This window comes from Rhipicephalus sanguineus, chromosome 8 (assembly GCF_013339695.2).
Source record: "Rhipicephalus sanguineus isolate Rsan-2018 chromosome 8, BIME_Rsan_1.4, whole genome shotgun sequence".
Taxonomy (NCBI): Eukaryota; Metazoa; Arthropoda; class Arachnida; order Ixodida; family Ixodidae; genus Rhipicephalus; species Rhipicephalus sanguineus.
In genome coordinates this window covers 169,184,575-169,198,765 of record NC_051183.1, presented here as the reverse complement: position 1 = coordinate 169,198,765, position 14,191 = coordinate 169,184,575, and the positions used below count along the sequence as shown (strand labels likewise).

At 45.9% G+C, this 14,191-nt stretch overlaps 1 long non-coding RNA gene across 1 annotated transcript; it reads right to left on the bottom strand.

Annotated features, from left to right (window-relative positions):
- Positions 1 to 372: 372 nt before the first annotated feature.
- LOC125759638 (uncharacterized) lies at positions 373 to 6,274 on the bottom strand. Its single transcript, XR_007417270.1, has 2 exons — positions 6,028 to 6,274; positions 373 to 556 (listed from the first exon to the last, which is right to left on the bottom strand). It is a non-coding gene; the product is annotated as an uncharacterized LOC125759638 (long non-coding RNA).
- Between the last annotated feature and the right edge of the window lie 7,917 nt (positions 6,275 to 14,191).

Genomic DNA, 14,191 nt, shown 5'->3' with positions numbered 1-14,191 from the left:
GTATTATAGTGGGCCTCAGGCGCACTCAAACTACAGTTTTGTAGCTTTTGGTCTGAGGTCCTTTCTTCCTTTGTTGTATGGGGAAAATAAACACAACTTTATTTATTATATACAAAGGTACTAATGGAAGCATTGCGCTGGTTACAAAAAAAAAATGTCATAAAGCTGTTTCCTCCCTCACCGCCTCAGCTGGGCTACGAACAGACTCTCACGAACAAATGTTTCTACGAAATAATAAAAAAATATGGGAAATTACTATTTCATGGCCTGGTTTGTCCGTTAAAATAAATTAAGAAGAAAGAGGCAATGTTTTGTCTTAGCAAAAACAACGGTGTCCTCATAGTTTACTCTATAAATGAACTAGGCACTTGATGAACGAGCTTGTAGCTGTTTATTGGGTGCATATTGACAACGCCGGTGGGCAGCCTCCAATGTGTTTGTTTTGAAGTGGCTTATCGACCCATGCTCGTTTGACCGCCTCCACCGCCTCCGCCAAGGCCGCCTCTCCGTCCACCATGATAGCCTGCTCCTCCACCTCCTCCTCGTCGTCGACGTCCTATAATGCAAGAAGATGCAATTATTGCATTATCATAGTAACAATGCACCAGATCAGTGCCAGAAATGGCCGCAGTTCCTGGCTTGTGTCTTTGTCTGTTTTCTCATTGTCTTTTTTTAGTGTTCTCATTGTGACATTACGGAATGACTTGTTCCTTACACGTCTGGCACTTTAAAAAAAAATTAACACTGTCGCGTTCAAGAGCTCTTTTCGCAGAAATTCCGTTGTCGGTGTCGGCGGCGTTGTAATTGGTTTTTAGCGAAAAGCAGCCTTGTCCGTGAGCGACAATTCGACGTAGAGGCAATATAAAGGTATGAACAAGAGGGCGTCCGCAATTTGGCTTCCTTTGCGGCACGGTTTAGGGCCCGTATTAACAAACCAACCTTATCCATATCTTTCCCTACTGAGCATTCCGGCACCTTAACGCGTTTGATAAACAAACCTTATGCCTCAATTCAACCTTTCCCTAACCTTATCGTCAACAAAAGGTGGCGTTGCATAAGATAGACCGGTAAATATGTTAAGGCGCCACTTATGCAGCGCGCTACGGCTGATTACGCAAGAAGCTTTACAAAGTCATTAAAGAAAAGGTAACGTTGGCAACCGGCGTCCGTATGTACAATTAACTCTGCGAGTGCTCGGGAACCGTCAACATTCCATGGAAGAGTTCAACGACGGTGTGTTGCTGAGCAGAATCGTCATCTCGAAGCGAGCACTTCATATCCCCGAGCATGCCCCTGTAAACACGGCCCCACTAGGTCGGTTTTCTCGTGCGACCACTCGTGCCGCTGCTGGTGGCGCTTTGTTTCTAAGGCGCAGGCACTATCAACTTGTGAATGGTGACTTGGTGGACGTACCCTAGCCACAGTACCTCGCATTATTAAACGTGCTGGAGAATCACTGCGGGTACGGCGTGGAAGCAAACGTGTTTCATTGATCGATGGGATACTATACACGAAGTGTTTTATTGCCGGGGGCCCACAAAAGACTTCAGTGCCGTATTTTCTCCCCGTAAGTGACGTCGAAAAAATGCACACCATCAGACGGCGAACTTAGACAATAAATTCGGCAGATCCCACGCGTTGTGGGAATATGTTTCATGCGAAGCAGTCAGCGAATACTTCTATGCTGTATTTGATGACTTTGAGACAAGCGTTACGATATGGATCAACGTGTTTTTGTAAGTGTGGTAGCTTTGTGCACATCATGGGCTTACCAGGCACGTCGACAACACTGGCGTTTAAAGGGTGACTTACGGTGCGTCGTAACGTAGCCCTCACGGTAGATTACACATGTCACTATTACCGAAACTAAGCGCACTTCATGGTGCAAGCACTTGACTATTATACGTAACTTTCGCTAATGTACTCCTTCGGGGCCAAACAATGCTTCAATATAGCTTGCTAAATCATAGGAGTGCAAATGTAATGTTTATCAGACTGCTGTAAAAGCGGAGCCAACACGGGAACCACAGACGTTAATCGGATATGACGCCTGTATCGTAGGAGGACATATGTAGCATTTATTGTTTTCCTGTAAAAGTAGATAGCCAGCCCCACAGCCACAATTGAGGTTGCACCGCCATCACGCCTGCATAAGCTGTTTTTCCAAACCACTTTATAGAGCTCTCGTGGCTCTGTGGTAGAATACCTGATTGCCACACAGAATGCTTGGGTTCTATTCTTGCTGGGTCTTAATTTTTATTCTTTCCATTCGTCGGGATAAGGCTGCCGATGTCGTTTTTTCTTAATGCTTTCGCGTTTAAATTACCAATGTCTGTTCTCTCCGGTCCTGTGTAGATACAACTGTCAATCACCTATGGCGCACACCCGTACACCGCGGCCCGTGGTAAACACATGTCTGAAGGAAAGGGTTTGACGACGTACGCGACAGAATTTTGACGTTATTCATGTCATGACCCGACAGACATATTCGTCAAATCATCTTACCCCCCCCATGCCAATTTTAACCTACACCAAGTTAAGGAGGCCATCAGGAGAGCACCCAGACGCACGCGACACTATAGATAGATAGATACGTAGATAGAAACGCTCAAAGTGCCAAAGGTTCGCTCAGAAATTCTTCGCATTTAACATATTCCATCAACGGGAGTGGAACCCACGACCTCTTGTTCCGCGACAGTAGATGCCAGGCTTGCTATGCACTGCGCCACCGTCACACACTCTGGAGGTTTCACAAACACGCCTTTGAGATCTCACACTGTTTGCTCGCAGTGCTCTTGGTCAGCGGGGTGGTGTAACCATCTGGGAGCGGTAAAGTAAAGTAATGTGTGATGAACCTGGCTTCACGATTAGCTTCTATAAAACGTTGTTGCTACGCGTCCGTTCCATTCGGTGTGTTTCCAATAGCAGAAGTGCAATTTTGTCAGTGCAGTAATACACCGTGAGGTGGCGACCTTGGCCCCAGCCTCGGCCTCGCTGATAGCATCCATCCACATTAAAAATAGCTCCGCGACGCGCGCCTGCCTCTGTAACACCGTGTTACCCTCTTACGGTCGCCCTGAGAAAAGTCGCGTCCGGGCAAGAGGGGAGACACGACGCGCGCTTGGTTTCCTTCTAGTCCAGCCGTGGTGCTCTGTGCACTCTTTAACATGGCGCGGAATGGCGAACTTAGTCGACGCTCTTTGGCTCTCACACCGCTTTCTCGGATTACGCTCTCACCGTTAACTACTACAGCTACCGCAAAGGTTTGTCTATCATTGACCATGGATGCTAGCCGTTGGATGGAGATGTGCCACCAAGCTTCAACATGGGAGCATCCACGTGAAACTGTTCTCTAGCTGCCAAACCCGAATAGACGTTGACCAAGATCTCTTATATAAATGTACACTAAACATTGAACTACTTCTGTAACGACAGTTTTACTTTCGTGTTATACTGATTCACATGAACGAGGGATCAACCATCTTCTTTTTCTATCTTTTTTGCACTCACGAAGCCGCTGCTCGGTGCACAGCCGCACGTCTCTCTTGCTGCTTTGAGCTGCGCCCCCTTTCTCGTCTGTCCTTCAAGAAACCACCGCGCGCTAGCACAATTTATCGCTATCACCATGCGACACTTTCAACTTGATGAGGAGCGCTCGAGCTTCAGTAAAAATAAATTTTCGCTTTTCTGCCGCACACAAGATCAAGGTATGTGTATGACACAAGCAAACATCCACACCGTGCACATGGAGGCAGATGGAGCAAAACCGTTCTTAACTTCAGGCCTCTGTCGGTGCCATTGTAGAAACGACCACTTCGTTACAACGGTAAAACGGTAACCGAAAAAAAGGAGCACACGGCGTGGCAACGAGGTGTATTCTTTCCGAAATTCGCACAGGCATGCGTTCCTGCATTTTGTTTATAGCTTTGAGGGCATGCAGCTATTCTTTCTTGCTAATAAATCAACAATGAGCCAGTAAAAGTTGATAGCCTCGTTCCCATGCTCGTCCCTTATTGCAACAAGGCCGCCTTCCGTAAGGCTGCTTTAAAAACAATTAGAAGTGTTATGAGAGAGAGAGAGAGAATAAACGTCTATTTTGAGCAAGCGCACTCTTCGCCCAAGGTGGGCGGCCTCCTTATTCAGGTACCCGCGGGTCTTCGCAACGCACTTTCATCGTTTTTTCTTAAACATTTTTCTTCCTTATAACAGGGCGCCTTATTCGCCTGGTGCGCCACCTATTGCCATCGCTGCGAATGTACTCCGGTGACGCAAATGTGGGATTCACATTTAGTCGTCTACAAGGTTCTGGCTAGGACAGCAGCATTTCGTTATTATTTGCTGGCGTAGGTAGCATGGCGCTACTTAACTACTAGCTGTGCTTCTTCTGGTGATAGTTCTATAGATCGCGGCCAGCATTACGGGAGGTTAAGGACATTTACTCTTAACGTATATTCTATTTACCCACAGTGATCACGGTCAGGATCATGCCGCTGTGTTAGCAGCCTAACTAACTGGGCTTGAAATGCCTTACTTGAAAGCGCGGACGTCTCGCCAAGCGAGTTAACGAGGTCTACGCTGCTTTTGAAGCGAAGCGGCCTCTGACGACGTGAGCGTTACTCCGGCGGTTCGGTGAAGTGCGACGCACAGGTGACAGAGATCCCCAGTGACGACGGGGTGACGCTACTTGGCTGGTCGACAGGAGATCACTGTGGAAATGGAGGCCGCGGAATTTATTTTCTTTTTATAATTTTTAAGCTCCTGCATAATTACTGTCGTGTACGCGATGGCCTTCAAACGGATAAGAAGCGAAACGAGAAGAGTGCAAACTCAGCTTCTCGATGATGCCAGCAGCAGAATACGCGGCGTGGTGCCCCGCATTAAACGCAAAGGGGACGACGGTCGGCTTTGCGCCGCAAGTCGGCTGGGCAAACGGGAGGTCGTCTCACTGATTCCCGAAAGCAGAGCAACGGGCCGTGGCGGGAGCGGTGCTACCTCCACTGAAGGTGTGGATAGACAGACTATGACGACATAGTTCAAGGGTCATACCCCAGAACATGGCGCAGGCGATGTAAAGGCTTGACGCCATTTCTGCAACCGAATTCATTGGCCGTTAGTTAGAAGGAAGGACAAGCTCCCGAAGTTCCTCAAGGAGTAATTCTCTCATCATTTGGAGTAAGACGCTTTTGCAGACAGGATTATTCTGCGCTTCCGTACTTCTTGGCGTGTGGCTCGACAGGCGGTCAAAGGGGCGGCCTCATAGCTGGTGTTGCCGCTCTTTGACAGTCGCCTCTCTTGTGAACTGATCAACAGTTGTTAGGGGATTTCGTGGAAGGAGCGCGCACAGCGGTTTCTTAACTTCACGCAGGAGATGGCGCGCTTTGTTCGCATCGGAAATGTCTGAGTCATTTAGGCGATACAGAGAGGCCATTTCCTCTGCGAACATGGCGGCGGCTTTCTCTAGCTTAAGTACGCGGGCTTCAATTGGTTTTAACAATTCCGCCCGTCCTAGCTCGAGAATGTTTCGAGGAGCTTTTGGCAAAAGTTGTGCCAAGTATTGAAACTAATCTTCGTCTTCTTGTACCATGTACCAACAATAGGTCTCCGCGCGAATTAAGTGGGGGAAGCTTTCATTGCGAGCTCCAGCAACTCACCACAGTGACCCATTCGAACTGCTGAAGCCAGTCTATGACGTTTTTATACGCTTCCTCACCGAACATTCAGTGAACGCGACGATGATGAAGGTCCACCTGGTAACTAAGAGCCGTCCGTGAAGGAGGAATATCCGCAGATGTCGTAGGAGCTGTCAAGGTGCGCACCGCAACAATTTGTCGATGAAGGCATAAGCTAACGACAGAGGCTTAGACATACGTAGTAACACGAAAAAAATGTGAATAGTGCTCAACATTTGCTACAAAGCGTGCATTGCTCTAAAGACTGCTCTCACTATGCTGTTATGCACTCGCATGGAAAGCAGCGTTTACCACGCACACCGAGAAGATTTCAAACTAGGAGCAGAATATGGTTTACCTGCAAGGACAAGAGAGCCGCCATCTTCTTGTATCACTGCCAGAATAAGAATGCGGTCAATATGAGCATGAAGCAGAAGCTTGAAATGTTTCCCATGTTTAGCGCAACTCGCAGGGGGCTGTATGCTGTTCCTAAAGTGATGGTCCCTTTTATAGAAATTTGAGCGCTGAGTATATGATCAATAAATCTGTGCTGTTTCTTTTTTCTCTTGTTTTTCTTTCTTGTTCAAGACTCCATTGGTGCTCTCGCAGTAAAATACCGCAGTCTTGTTATTCGCGTCAAATTCTTGAACAATGGACTGGCGTCTTCAGCTATGAGTGCCACGTCAATACAAAATTCGCAGCTCAGTCATGACAATAACAAATATTCGTTCAGATTGATCGCATTGTCGTTCAGATTGATCGCCTAACATTGTTTGCTTTGATCCGTTTGCTGAAGATGCATTTACGTCTATGTGCACATTGAGAAGGGGTGCATGTATCGTGGGCATGCGAGGCACATCGACTACACTGGCACATGAACGGTAGCTTGTGGCCCCGCGTAATCTTCGCACTCATGTGAAATCACAGACGTCTGTTTTATAGAGACGAAGCCGACTCTGTGGTGGGTATATTCATATCAGAAATTGTGGTTGTCGGTGTGTTCCTCCGCACAAGCAATGCTTGACAATACCTTGATTAGTATGGTAGTACATATGAGATGTTCATTAAATTATTACGTAAGCGCATGGCCAACACTGCAATCAAAACTGCTGCTGCTCCGACATGACGCCAGCAGAGCGCATTTTTCCGGTGCAGTTTGAAGTAGTGGCGTCGCTCTGTGCTTGAATATACATGAATGCCACGCAGTGCTCGTGGGTTTGATTACGGCAGAACATAGGTATCAGTAGGCCGTTGATATTCTGGCAGGTCATTCTGGCACGTCATTGATATCAGGGAGGGAAAGTAATGGCTCAAGTGCTGTACTTGAGGCAGAGCACAAATAAAAGAAAATCGGTTAGATTACTGGGCGTTAGCTTTTAAAGGCTCTTGTACATTAGGGAGAAAATTACGAATCCGAAACAGCAGGCCTGCGTGGCATGCGCAGAACATTCACATCTAAATCTGAAGCAGCAGCCTTTCTAGATCTGTCAACTCTCTTGGGGCGACTACGTACATCACGGGCTGCAAAGTACCCACAATGCCATCAGTCATCATAATTTTGCAAAGTAGGGAAGTACCCACTATGCCACTACTCATCATTCCGCAGAGAATCGATTACATTAAATTCTGTTTCCCTCAATGATAACACACCTCTGTGGTCACGTGCCTCAACGGCTTTCTGTTCTGCTAGTAAACTGTCGCAGCATAAGAACAAAGTCGATAGTTTCATGTCCTCGGTAGCAACCATTAAGCCTCAAATTGTAATGGGCACTGAATCATGGTTGGATGACTCTGTGTGTAATGTGGAAATCTTTCCGCCAGGTTTTACAGTCTATCGGAAAGATAGACATGGGCATGGCGGGGGAGTGTTCTTTAATATCAAATACATTGTCAAGCACTGAAATTCTTTTGAAAACACTCTGAATCTGTCTGGTGTCTCGTGAATTAACCCAAGGGAAACAATGTCGCGTTTGGGGACATACTATGGCTCACCGGCAGAAGTGAATCATTCGGTTTTCTGTCTGATGTGCTATCTTTTATGCCTAACAGCGCATTTCTTGGGGGAGATTTTAACTTGCCGAACTTCAATTGGAGTGCGGGACGCGTAGCTGGTGATGGCTCCCGTATCTACTCAGAGTTGAAGAACTGCTCGGATTGTATGGTTTGCAGCAGTACGTTCTGGAACCTACACGAGAAACTCAATTTAGACTTGGTGCTTTGCAATGAACCAAACTTAGTATCAGGGATTACTGTTTGCCCAGGTATTAGCGATCACAGGGCCGTTGTCGCAGAGCTTGGCGTACAGCGTGTACGGGCATCACAAACTCCACGAAGAAAAGTGTTCAGCTACGACAGAGGAGATTACGCTGCTATTAGAAATGAACTAGAAAACTTCTTCCCTACTTTTCAGCATATGCCAAAAGCACGCTCTCCGTTGGCTCTGTGGTCAACGTTCCGCGACAAAATATTCAGATTGGTCGAAAGTCACGTTCCATGTAGGTACTTGCGTAAAAAAAACGCATACACCTTGGTTTAACATATAAATACGCAAACTTATTAGGAAAGCTAAACAGGCGTATAAACTATTTTCTGCTAACTCTAGTTTGGTAAACCAAAAGCGCTTAGAGGGAATAAATAATTTATTAAAAGTAACAATTCAATCGGCGAAAGATTCATTTTTTGTTAAATTAGGCAATGACTTAAAAGAAAACCCGAAGTCATTCTGGAAATATGTAAAGCAGAACCGCAAAGAAGATATATCTATACCAGCTTTAAGTGTCGACGGCGAAACCGTGACGTCAGACTTCCAGAGGGCGGAATGCTTTAATCAATATTTCCAATCAGCCTTTTCGCATGAAACTACCGAGCAGACATCACTTCTAAACAAATACCGCTCAGAGCAGTATGATGCCAGACATTGAAATTGATGTTAGTGACGTCGATTCATTATTACGCAGCTTAGACGCAACAAAAGCCATTGGACCTGATGGACTATCCCCAGTAGTCCTCAAAGAAGTGTCATGGCATCATTGCTCCGTATTTAAGTATCATCTATAAACTCTCCCTTGAAACTGGTCTTATACCTCAGGATTGGAAACGGCAAACGTTACAACCCGTTTTTAAAACTGGAGACAGAAAACTGAGAGAAAATTACAGGCCAATCTCTTTAACGTCGATATGTTGCAAAATATTTGAACACATTTTACATTCCAACATATTTAAATTCCTTGATTCAGACGCTCTTTTTACTCCCTCCCAGCACAGTTTCCGAAAGGTCATTCCTGTAACACCCAACTAATAGAATTTCAGCATTTCGAATCCAAAGCCATTGATAACGGTAGTCGGGTAGACGCGGTTTTTATAGACTTCCAAAAGCATTCGATACTGTGTCGCATAAGCTCTTGGATGTAAGGCTTGCTGCATCGAACATAAATAAAAACGTTCAAGCATGGATACGGAATTACTTAAATGGTAGAACCCAGTCCGTCGTCCTAAATAATGTCAAATCTTCGTCAATAGCAGTGACTTCGGGAGTTCCTCAAGGAAGCGTTTTAGGGCCCTTATTGTTCCTAATCTACATAAACAACATAGTTGAAAACATTAGAGCACCCATAAAATTATTTGCTGACGACTGTGTCATATACAGAGAATTGTGACTGAAAATGATATGATATACATACTTGCAAACCGACCTAGATCACATAGTGGACAGGTGTAAAAAGGGGAACATGCATTTGAATATTACAGTGTTGCAGCGTGAGCTTCTCAAGGAAAACATCCAAATCAGAGCATCAATATAACATCTACGACGTCCCTATCACATACACTGCGATTATAAGTACCTCGGCGTTTACTTTACCGAATCGTTTACATGGAACAAACATATTGACACGGCCATAGCAAAAGCTAGTAAGATGCTTCACTTTATCCGCAGGAATTTCAAACAGGCGACGCGCGAAATCAAGGAAACTTTATATTTTTTGCAAGCCAGATCCATACTTGATTATGCATGCGTAATATGGAACCCCCACCAAGACTATCTTATAAATAGACTTGAAAAACTTCAGAACCAAGCGGCAAGGTTTGTTTTAAATAATTACAGCCCCTACGCCAGTGTTTCTCAAATGAAGGCCACTTTGGGATGGGATCTCCTCCGTGTACGTAGACAGAAACTACGGCTTAAGCTGTTGCACGAGATCTATAACTCTAACACAGGTATTAATCGTCATAGCTACCTTGTTGAACCATCCTACACATCCACTCGCTGTGATCATAGCAAAAACATTTCTACCTTTAAATGCAGGTCCAACACTCTTTTCTACTCGTTCTTTCCTAAAACAATAAGAGATTGGAACAGTTTAACAGACGACTTAGTAAATATAACAGATAATGATTTATTTATTTTTTTATGTTGGGAAATTGTTCTTGCATCAACAAATGTATGTACTACGTGTCTCGAAATTGTATTTGGTGATCTACACTCATGTTACTCCTGATAATGTATGTTGATATTTCTATATGTGTGTATATATCTCTGCAAGCGTTCCTTTATTCTGGTTATGTTTTTGTTCCCCGCCTACGTAATGCCTATATGGCGATGTAGGTAATCTGTAAATAAATGAATACCTGTAAGACCTTATTGCACTTTGTTGATGCTGTGGCTGGCGGCAATGCAGAATTTTGGCTGAACCTTTCATAATGGGTCGGAAGTAATAAACCAACCATCCCTTGCGCCATTCGCTTTATGTGACGTCTGGTTACTATTTTACTGTTGGACTGCGGCATAATACATCTGGTAAAATCATTCCCTGGTCGAAGTGACGGCTTTATAGGGTCTTTTATATGAAAGGCGTTTCAAGAACTGGGTTGGCCGTGTGGTGGAATACTCGAAAGCCACCTTGTGGTCTTGGATCAAACCCCTGTTGATACAGCGTCAAGAGGTGCTGGGTCAAGAGCGGGTTCGAACCAGGTCCTCTGTAGTTCAGGCCAGGCATCAAGGAACCCCCTGTTGGTGCGAGACCCAAACGCCGTCACTGCGCTGGTATTACAAAGTGTTGTCGATGGTTCTAACAGCGGCTGTCGGTGGTCTGCGGTTTACTATGGCTTCTCCGGCACTCTGAAGATATGCGGCGACGTGCACATTTTCTTCGTTGGTGATCGTTGAGAGCATGTCCTCAAGCGGTGTGGTCGGATTCCTTGGGTAGACCAGCTCGAAGGCCGCCATGAGGGTTGATCCTTGCACGGCCGTTTTTAACGCAAAGGACTAACACGGAAGAATGGCAGTCCACGTCGCTATGTTCGACGTCGGCGTACATAGCCAGCATGTCGCCGAGGGTTTTATTGAGACAGTCGGTAAGGCCACTCTTGTTTTGTCGGTAGGCCGTTGTCAGGCGATCACTTCTTCAGCTGTACTGGAGAACAGATTGAGTCAGGTCCAAGGAAAATGGGTTCCTCTGCCTGTGATGAGGACGTCTGGGGCACCACGTCGCAGCACGACCTTTGCTACGAAGAACTTGCCTACCTCGGCGGTATTACCTTTTGGCATGCATTTCGTTTCGGCGTAGCGGGTGAGGGATTCTGTAGACATAAAGATTCATTATTACCGGACGTTGACGCCGGAAAAGGGCGGGAGTAATTGTGTGCCTATCTGACAGATCGGTCTGTAAAGTGGTTTGATTCATACTTCAGATATCAGCGCACCAACAAAACGAGCACACTAAAGGGGAGGAAACGACGCACACAACAAGCGCTGGTTTGATTGTTGGCAGGAATACCGCCGACCTTGCCGGCGGTGTCTTCTGTCGTGGACAGTCCCGCCGTGTTCTCACGTAATGGGTCGTGTCGCTGTTAAGAGACTCCTCCTGAATCCTCGCGAGCGTGCGCGTGAAGCTGAGGTGACCAGCAGTCACGTCACCATGTGAAGCCTGCAGAACTTTTGGACGCAATTCCGAGGGCACAAGGCGAAGGTAGCTAGCGTGAACTACTGGGCACTTCTTGAAGAGCACGCCATCTGTAAGCAAAACGAATTTAAATGTACGCCTCAAGCCTCTTGAGATACAGTTGATCTTGCCTTCCAGGTATTCCATGATGTAACTAGTTTGCAGCTAAAGCTCCCAGGAACGTCTCTTAATGCTGCTCGTCATGCGGTGGCGGGTAAAAAGGGGAGCAGGACAAGTAGTCGGCATCTGAGTGATTCTGTCGGGACCTGTATAACCACGGTGATGTCGATTTCCTGCAGCTGGAGACCTCACTGTGCGAGGCCACCTAAGGGGGCCTTCAGATTTACCACCTACACAAGGCCCACCTCTTTGAAAGGCCCACCTCTTTGAAAGGCCTTCCGATAGGCATCGGTGAAATTTGACGTGGTCCAAAAAATGCAAGGGTATTTCTTTTCCGTTGGCTTCGGCTTTTGATAGCGACCGACCAGCATATTTGACCATTCTAAGCACGTATGACAGCTTTCGTAAGATGTCAATTGCTTGCTTTTGTGTCATGTTGCTGAGAGAGATAACCTAATTACCTTTAGGCTATCAGATGACAGGATGCAACACGTGGCCGCACTACTGGAGGCGCTCACTGCCAAATTGCCGGTAGAGTTTTCATTTTATAATAGGCTTTTTCCCTGCCGCGGCGGTCGCATTTCGATGGAGGCGAAAGGGTAGAGGCCCGTGTACTTAGATTTAGGTGCACGTTAAAGAACACCAGATGGTCGAAATTTCCGGAGCCCTCCACTACGGCGTCTCTCATAATCATATCGTGGTTTTGGGACGTTAAACCCCTGATATTATTATTATTATAATACGGCTTTTGTAGGCATTAAACAGCCATTACCTTTCACAGCGAGGCATTCCTTATCTCGTTCGGCTTATGAGCGTAGTTTGGCGCGGAAGTGGAGCTCGTCTTCAGTCGAAGTGGCACTCTTGCAACCTGAGCGCCCGCAGCATCGAGCGGCCGCTTCTGCGAGTCGTCACTTCCGATCCACTTCTGGCCGTCAGTAATCTGATGATCAGATTACTGACGGCCAGAAGTGAATCGGAACTGAATCTGATCATCATCTGAGCGTTGCTTACTCAACATTGTTTATTTGCAGAACAAAAAAAAAAAGCCGCCAGATTCCACGCATTGTGGGAATCGATGTAATGCGAAGCAGCCAGCAAAGAGCTGCATACATCGTCTTGTCTGTCATTGAGGAAAATGCGTGCCACTCATGTTATTTATGTTAGTTACACAGTAACGTCGCACAGTACCAATTTCGGGGTAGACAAAGCTAGAGAAACGGCCGCCAGCGCACCATGAGCGTGGCACGTAAGTCATGCTGTACATGACATGCTTGTCATGATTTTCATCTTAACTCGCGTTATTTATGTTCGTAACACAGTCACGTCACGCAATACCAATTTGGGGATAGATCAAGTTAGCGAAACGGCCACCAGCGCACCATGAGCGTGGCACGTAAGTCGTGCTATGACATGCCTGTCATGATTTTCATGTTAACTCGTGTTATTTATGTTCGTTACACATTAACGTCACGCAATACCAATTTCGCGGTAGATCAAGCCAGCAAAACGGCCGCCAGCACACCATGAGCGTGGCATATAAGTCATGCTGTACATGACATCCGTGTCATGGTTTTCATGTTGACTCGTCGTATTTATGTTCGTCATACAGTCATGTCGCAAGATACCAGTTTTGGTATATATCAAGCTAGCGAAACGGCCGCGAGCGCACCATGAGCGTGGCATGTATATCATGCTGTACATGACATGCGTGTCATGCTTTGCATGTTAGGACCTGTCAGTTATGTTTTGTCATACACACTTGTCAGGCCGTATCAATTTTAGTATATATCAAGTTAATGAAACGGCCGTAAGAGCACCAAGATTGTGGCATGTATATCATGTCGTTCATGACATGCATATCATGCTTTTCATGTTATGACTCGTCATTCATGTTCGTCATACAGTCATGTTATGCCATACCAATTTTGGTGTACATTCGATTAACGAAACGAGCAGGAGAGCACAAAGTCGTAGGCGGCTAGATAGATAGATAGATAGATAGATAGATAGATAGATAGATAGATAGATAGATAGATAGATAGATAGATAGATAGATAGATAGATAGATAGATAGATAGATAGATAGATAGATAGATAGATAGATAGATAGATAGATAGATAGATAGATAGATAGATAGATAGATAGATAGATAGATAGATAGATAGGTACGCTCAAAGTCGCAGAAGTTCGCTAAGAAATGCTTCGCATTAATAGGAAATGTCCCTGCGGGAGGAAAGACTAAAAGCTAAAAAGAAAGAAGAAAATTTGGGAAGGGGGCAAAGCATAGAGGGAAGGTTGTTTCAGCTGCACTAACGTGAAACCTGTGGAGGGTGCAGCGTGCCGTGTGCGCCGGTGCTTCCCCCTGCAAAATCACTGCTAATGGGCAATCAGAGACAGAAGAACGATTGGACACAAAGACCCGCTGTCCGCACAAGGAATAAATTCGCCCTTGTTGGTAGGAC